The 8,403-nt window shown below is 46.3% G+C and overlaps 1 protein-coding gene across 5 annotated transcripts in view; it reads left to right on the top strand.

Annotated features, from left to right (window-relative positions):
- Positions 1-418: 418 nt before the first annotated feature.
- PCDH11X (protocadherin 11 X-linked) overlaps positions 419-8,403 on the top strand; it is a 953,301-nt gene continuing 945,316 nt past the window's right edge. For 4 of the 5 annotated variants that reach the window (XM_069985681.1, XM_069985679.1, XM_069985683.1 and 1 more), the window contains exon 1: positions 419-904. The gene's annotated coding sequence lies outside the window, so the exon portion shown is untranslated. Of the gene's footprint in view, positions 905-1,201; positions 1,265-8,403 lie in introns of those variants that run through there. The other variant, XM_069985680.1, reaches the window with a different exon arrangement.

The following is an 8,403-nucleotide window of genomic DNA, read 5'->3' as shown; positions in this document are numbered from 1 at the left end:
TATACACTGTATCCAGCAGTCTGCACACTATACACTGTATCCAGCAGCCTGCACACTATACACTGTATCCTGCACACTATACACTGTATCCAGCAGCCTGCACACTATACACTGTATCCAGTGCAACATTTCCCGGAAGAAATCCCTGCAGATCCCAGCTGTACATGAAGCTAGAGACATGGCAGGGGGGGCAATGCACAGGCACTTCCATGCATCCAGTCCCTTTTTGCAGAGCAGAGATGCTGCAGCTGGACTGAGGGTGGAAGCATTCTGCAAGATACCTTTAAGAGCAAGCAAAAAAAATATCCAGGGAAAGGTTGTGCGATTTGCATGCTAAGCCCCTCCCCTTGGTGATGTCACTGGGGGAGAGGAATGCTGGCTTGAACAGTGCTGAATTCAGACAGCAGGATTGAGCTGCTCAGTGCTCAGCATAGACTCTGAGGTCTCCAGCAGCAGCCTTGTCACTACTACTACTGCAAGAGCCCAGCATCAGCCCCAGAGAGCATGAAGGATCTGTCTGCAGGGATCACCACCTCTTCACTTCTTCCCAAGGAATAGATCTTCTTGACCATTGAATCCTTTTGACATCCCAACTTGGGAGCAGACTTTAGCCTTGGAGGGGCAGCACACCTGCCCTGCTATGTGGGGGGATTGCATTGCTGACAGCTGAGCTACCTGAGTCCCCCAGAACTTTGGATACACTCTGTTCTAGCAGGGATCCTCCAGCCTTTTGCTGCTGCTGCTGCTGGGGACTCGCATGGAATGAAGAAGGAGCTATTGCATCCAGGGTTAGCTTTGCATGGTTCAACTTGCCAGCGATGGGACTGCTCTCCTTGTTGTAGATGATGCTCTGGAGTTGCTGCAGAACTATCACACCAGCATCCATGGCATACAGGAATTAAAGGTAAGACAGGATCCATCCAGCCAGGGACAGGCTGGAGCAGGGCTTAGATACACTAACCAGTCCCTGAATTAGGATTCTGAGCGCAGAACTGTCAAGTCACATGAAAGTAACCCTTGTTCTTCACATGCAAATCCAATTTACTGCCATTGATGAGTGGATGGTGATGCTGGGGCTTGTCCATCACTTCTATGTGCTGCACATGCAGGTGGCTGGTGAAGGCTTCCTCACCTCTCACTAAATGTGTGCAATGTAAGATTCTACCCTCCAGCAAGACAGCTGTGCCATTGCCATGCAGAGAGGCTGCTAGCATTCAGCATTCAGAGCTGGCAGAATAGCTACCTGCATCTTCCTGAGAGACAGGTAAGGGGAGGAATAGCCTATTGCCACTTGTATCTTTATTCACATTTAGTAGCAGAGCTGGAAACCCTTGTGATCTGGAACAGAAAGGGATCTCTAGTGGCCAAGGGGATTGCAGTGATGTGTTGGAGTTGTACAATGGTCAGGCAGGAGCACTTGGCTGCAGTACTGATAGTCAGACAGGGTCTGGGGATCATGAAACACTACAGACACCTGGGAAATGTGGAATATAGAGGTGATCTGTACATAAGGGGAGCTCAGTGCAACTGGTAGGGAGACATTAGGTAGACAGGTCCAGGCTTGACTGGTGCTGATGCTGAGGGGGGACCTGGAGCTCCTGGATCTGCAGTGGATTCACAAGGTGCAAAGAGGAAATAAATATTTACCTTATAGTTACATTGTGTAAATATTGATATTATGAATGAAGACAAAACAAATCCCTGTATTATGGCTATCAGCGGTATATATATATATATATATATATATATATATATAGTGTAAGTCTATGGTGTATAGGCACAGTGCTACAGAGCGTGCCCTGAGCTCACACCGTGTACATTCTGCTGGGCACTTATGCTAAGGATGTGCTGTATATTTAACACGCCAACTGCAGGAGTGGAGCTAGTTGTAGTGCTGAACAGTTCTTGTAGATTTCAATGAACAGACTCTCTGTTTAGCTGAGCCCATTCTTTGAGCATCAACGCAGTATTATTATGTGGAGCCGCTGGAAAGCCAGAAAAAAAAAATCTCTCCTCAGTCTGCAGTAGATGCATGGCCAAAACTGACCATCCGCCAGCAAAACGCCAGTAAGGAGAAGGGGCCAGGGAGAGCAGCGGGGTCATAGGCGGACGGGGACAGAACAATTATAGTATTATTAATATTATTATTATTGGGAATTAAAGGAGCCGCATGCTGCCACCATCCTCTGCAGGGGGGGTATTGATTCATGTCTGTGCTGTAGATATATTCAACACGCACAAGTAGTGTCCAGGTAAAATCAATTTCAGAATAAAACGTTTTGCCACAGTTGCTTGAGTCGTACATAATGCAGCCCGGTGCTATGCATCAATCTTAGAAGAAGCTCTAAATTTCCCCCCCTGTCTAACAGAATGAGTCTGACAACAAATATACATCTCTCATTGGGGCTCTGGAGCCATAAACTAAAAAGAATGGCTGCTTTAAATAGCAACAGAAAGTATTTGTGGTTGTCACCGGCATCTATCTATCTTCCCATCTGCAAGGTGCACATAATTCCCCGCATGTTGGCTCCATAATTCATGATACAGGGATACATGTTGTTAAGTATCCGACCATAAATCCAGAATCATGATCATTTTGTTCTAGGGTGGTGAGGGGAAGAAGGGGGGGAAAAATCCAGTCCAGGAAACGTGAAGATTCCAAGATTTATCTCACTTCTCCTCTAGTGCCAATTTCCCACGCACAGTGTTCCTACTTAGTAAGACGCATGGGGTGTTTGGATTTGGAAATGTGCAGGCGTCTTGGATGGTGAAGCGAGCGGAAAAAATAAAAGACGTGGTGTTCTTAGGATAGGGGGGGCGTTGAGGAGCATGTTCATTTGGGGCTACTGGTCAGGATATTGGTGGTTTTCCAATGGTGGATGTGGGATTGTAGATTGGGTCATAATCCTGTTTTCTCCAATGCAATCTCCGAGTTGACAATGTAAACTCAATTTTCCCGTCCTCATCCTTGAGCTTCTCAGGATAGGCTTCTTCTCCTGTGGAAGGTTGAGAAGATGTCTGTTCTACGCTCAAAGGATCATTTCGATGCAACATTTTGCTGTCTGTTCTGTGAGATTGGTTTTCTACTGCAGTAGAGAGGATCAAAGATCTGAACCCGGAGTCTTTTCATCTATTTGCATTTAAGGTCCAGCCAAGTAATGAAGACGTTCATGAGAAAAACAAATTCCTTGAAAGGCTATACTAGTAGTAAGGAATCGTGTGTACCCCCAATACAGTAAATAAGGGCTGGTTTATGGTGGGTTTATCTATAGAAGATGATAGATGTAGCCCCCAGTATGATGAAGAACTCTTCTTATCCGGTAGATTGTGATGACAAGTAGCAAAAACTATGGGGGGTCAACAAGATAAAGGGAAACCATTAGCCTGGTCCCTGAGATGTTGCATCTCCAATCACCAGATTTGGTGTAGTCCCTGGTGGAAGAAGACATGGTCCCTGCTGCCCACCTGGCTCGTGAGTTTCCTCAGACTCCACCACAGTCTCCGTCTTGCTCTTTTTCCTCCTTTCACTCTTCTGACTTATTTGTAGACAAAAGTGCAAAACTGGAAGCCTTAAAGGGCCGATTATAATGTGAGAATGAGGAGCCAAGCTTTGCCAGAAAATATAAAAAGCCTCTGTTGATTCTCTGAGGGTTTCACCTGCCCCTTGTAATTGTCTCTAATGTCTTATCCAGCGAGTGAGAGCGGGATTAGCAGGTGTCACATCTTCTACCTAAGGGTCTCACAGTTATCGCCTTCTTTTTCGAATCTCTGGTGTTTAGATCCAGGATTTAAGTTTTTGTTTATTTTCTATTGAAAAAGTTCTAACACCCCAAATATTTTTAAGGGTTGTAATACAAATTCTTACACCCTCCTTCCACTTTAACATGTAATGATTAACTCCAATGAAGGGGATTCGGTTAAAGGTTTTACAATTTGGAGTTGGCGGAGTTGGCCAAGGTCAGATGTGGCGCAGCATGATGAAGACCCCCCTCTGTACCACTTACCAGAGTTACCTTGCATAACATTTGACTACAAAATTGTTACATTGTTAATAAAGCAGCAAAAAAAGACAAAAGGGGCCATTGAGTCATGCGGAATATGCACAATGATGTAAGATCTGATGGAAATGCAGCCAGCCAGGTTTAGGGTTGACACTTGCACTATTGTGGTGATTTGCTGTCCATACACCAGGGGTCGGGAACCAGGGCTCTCCAGCTGTTGCAAAACTACAACTCCCATCAAGTTTTCGGCATGCTGGGAGTTGTAGTTTTTCTGAGGTTTCCTACCCCTGCTTTAAGGTGAGCCTCTCCATGTGGCTCCCAGTACCAAAATCTTCTCGCTCTCTCCCTGCAGAGTGTGGGGTGTCGAGGCACTGCAGTCTTTTCCAGGCGTGAGGTTATTGCCATTCACATTGATTTTGCTTCCCCTCTAAGATGTTATCTTTCTCATTAACAGTCATGATCTTTTAAGTAAATAAGTTTGTGTCTTTGTGCACGAGTGTGGAACCGGGGTCATCCTCGGGGACACGTCTTCATATGTTTTACCTTTCGACAGGCTTAATGAGCAATTAGCTGGTGTGTATGCAGAACCGATAACTGGTAGGAAAGCGGAGAATTAGCAGAAGATGCGACATGCTTCCTCCCCATACCAAGATCCAGGACTCTCTGATGTCCGTACAATGTGAATTGTCTTCTATCGTGAACTAAATATGAGAGCTTTGACCATTGAACTATGGACGTTGCTTAGTATCGGACTCGTTTTTTGATCCTAGTACTGGGGCGACCGTGGCGATCCTCCCATAATGTTAATAACCTTAGATGAAGACTTTAATATCAAGAACATGATGTAGATGTGTGCAAATGAGGATTGCAAAAGTAATCCCACCCGAGCACTGTCAGATCCTTAACACTTTGTAAGATTATGAGATCCAAGGAGCCGAGGAATTGTCGTGGTGGGTGACGGCATGGATGCCAGGATATGTGGGTGCAACAGAGCCGGGGCGGTCATTGGACGCGTCGCGGATGATACTATGATGCATTACCACTGGGTTTTCTTTAGGATTAAAGACTGGACTAGTGAGTTAGGAACATGGCAAACCCAATCGTATCCCATCTGTATCATCAAGATCAGCAGCATTACTAGTATGGAACGGGAGGTTTGGATCAGCAATACTAGTATGGAACGGGAGGTTTGGATCAGCATTACTAGTATGGAACGGGAGGTTTGGATCAGCATTACTAGTATGGAACGGGAGGTTCTGGTCCATATAAGATTAGGATTGATATCAGTAACTAGTAACTATGGGCTGAATACAGGAGGCGTTAGATGAGGTTGTATCAATAGAACATGGTGTATATGTGAGATTAGGTAAGGACAGAATATGGTTGGGGGGGGGGGGGACTAATTGAGCCCCTGTTCTTATTCTTATTAATGTCACCCCCCACCCCTCCAATATTGGGTTTCCATGAATATGTGATTACATGTCCTTCTATCCATCAAAGGAGACTAAGGTGACTGCACCTCGGGCACAGCTTACATTACAGTGACTGCAGACTGAGGGAGCTTGATGCAGCTGATGCGATAGTGCCAGTCTGTTGGGGGTAGTGCCAGTCTGTTGGGGGTAGTGCCAGTGTGATGGTGGTAGTGCCAGTGTGATGGTTGTAGTGCCAGTGTGATGGTGATAGTGCCAGTGTGATAGTGGTAGTGTGATATTGGTAGTGCCAGTGTGATGGTTGTAGCGCCAGTCTGTTGGGGGTAGTGCAAGTGTGATGGCGGTAGTGCCAGTGTGATAGTGGTATTGCCAGTGTGATGGTTGTAGTGCCAGTGTGATAGTGGTATTGCCAGTGTGATGGTGGTAGTGCCAGTGTGATAGTGGTAGTGCCAGTGTGATGGTTGTAGTGCCAGTGTGATAGTGGTAGTGACAGTCTGGTGGTGGTAGTGCCAGTGTAAGCTGCCCTCATATGGGCACCATGCCAGATCCTTGGTCTGCCTATCTAGTACTCACGTCTTAGCGAATGGCTCCAAGTGTCCCATGTGTATCTAATTTAGTTACACACACACACACACACACACACACACACCCTGTTACAGGCGTTGGCACTGGGATAGTTAACTCTCTGGCACCCTTTGTTGTCCATACTGGCCATTGCAGTTCATGGTCTGATGACACTGATCCTTATAGGAGAAGAACAGATTTATGCAGGTGACTCAAGTTTTGCCATTTTACCAATGCATTCACATTGCATTTGCAGAATAAGCAACAGATTAACCCCTTGTGGATCAGGGCAGGGACTGAGTGATCGACTTGTAACATCGGCGTCCTGGATTCAAACCCAACCTGAGCAACGTCCATGCATTATACATACTGTGTGCCCATTGGGGATAAGGAATGATGCAGACCATGTTGATCTTTTTACAGCGCTGCAGAATATGTTGGCGCCATAAAAGCAACAAGAAAGAAATAATAATAATAATAATAATAATAATAATAATGGGCATATGGGCAGTCCGGCTGATGGGGTGGAATCATTTTGTGTTGTTTTCTTTATTTCTCACCACTCGGCTACGATGTTACCAGCGGTCGTCAAGGTCACCGGGGTCACATGGTTTCCTGATCACCACTAGTGGCTTCTGTCTGTATCTTAATGATGGAAACTTGCCAAAAAACAAAACAAAAAAAATAAATAAAAAATTGCTAAGCTAAAGCTTTACTTTATCAAACAAATCCTCTTACCCCAGAACACAGAGAATGTGCGCTGTGCGGCCCGTGACGTGGGGCGATGCTTTTAATAAGTAGCAGTGATTGAGAAGTGAGATGCTGTAAAGCAAAAAGCTGCAATGAATCAGCATAGGTATCAGTGCAGTGACCCCTGTGTTAGAGGCAGCCTGATCTTAAAGGGACAGTACCCAATACATTCAGTAGGTAGCGAGTGACAGCAGAGTTCCTCGCTTCCTGCCTCCAGTTTGTTGTATTGCTCCAGGATCTACATCAGCTAAATCAGCAAGAAGTGAGGCCTATAAATTACCACATCCACCATCACCGCAGCCTGAAGAGCCTGCACCCTGGTGTATTAGCTATAGGTAGTGCGATGCAGCACCCCGGCATCTATCATATCCGGCTGTGGGTAGGGGGCTATATCCTGTCTCTTATAATGAAGCGTTCCCTCTACGCTCAGGTCACCTCTTGTTCCCATTTCTATTTATAGTTGAGTTTTTCTGCAATGTTGCAGGAGGGTGCTGGGCTCCCATAGGCATAGGGACCTTATAGCGATTCCTGTCTGCTCCAATGCTGCTGAGATATATCAAATAGGGAAGGAAAAGTCTTCAAGGTATATGGTATATAGCGCTGGTGTATATATATATCATGTGATACATGAGAAGCGATGGAGCGGAGATATAGCATTGTCCGATAAGTGTGATGCGTTTCAGGCTCTGAGGCCGTTCATTGGACAGGACCCTCTCATGGTCATTGGACAGGACCCCCTCATGTTCATTGGACAGGACCCCCTCATGTTCATTGGACAGGACCCCCTCATGTTCATTGGACAGGACCCCCTCATGGTCATTGGACAGGACCCTCTCATGGTCATTGGACAGGACCCTCTCATGTTCATTGGACAGGACCCCCTCATGGTCATTGGACAGGACCCTCTCATGGTCATTGGACAGGACCCCCTCATGTTCATTGGAAAGGACCCCCTCATGGTCATTGGACAGGACCCTCTCATGTTCATTGGACAGGACCCCCTCATGGTCATTGGAAAGGACCCCCTCATGGTCATTGGACAGGACCCCCTCATGGTCATTGGACAGGACCCCCTCATGGTCATTGGACAGGACCCCCTCATGTTCATTGGACAGGACCCCCTCATGTTCATCGGACAGGACCGCCTCATGTTATAGACAAGAAGTGGAGTATTTACATTGTACGAGACGTGGACGAGACCTTTGGGGTCAGGAAGCTCTGGGGTAGGTGTCAATACTAGGACTTACAGATGTAGCAGAGCTAAGTGTGTTTTGTGGCTTAGTGTTCTTCATGCTGTATGTCTATTGGATGTAGGACATTGGGGGACTCTCCGGTAAAGGGGGGGCTATAAATACATTTACCACAGATTTCCGAGTGGTGTGAGCCCACCGTAGCCCCTCCGCTGTGTTCTGTGATCACCCATAGGGTTCAAATCTATTGCTATACTACCTCAGCAAAGTTGGAAAGAGTGCAAGGAAAAACTCAGCTCTGCTACATTGGATTGTAGTTATATACTGCATGTAGGTTAATTGTATTCAGGAAAGGGTTAAAAGGGGAACAAATGGGACACTGGCCCTCGGACCTCCCTCCCCCCGGCTTGTGATTTAACCATTTCATCTGGCTGTCCCTGAGTACTGTGTGGCGGTATTATATAGTGC

This window comes from Dendropsophus ebraccatus, chromosome 10, assembly GCF_027789765.1.
Source record: "Dendropsophus ebraccatus isolate aDenEbr1 chromosome 10, aDenEbr1.pat, whole genome shotgun sequence".
NCBI lineage: Eukaryota > Metazoa > Chordata > Amphibia > Anura > Hylidae > Dendropsophus > Dendropsophus ebraccatus.
This window is presented reverse-complemented; position numbering and strand designations above follow the sequence as displayed.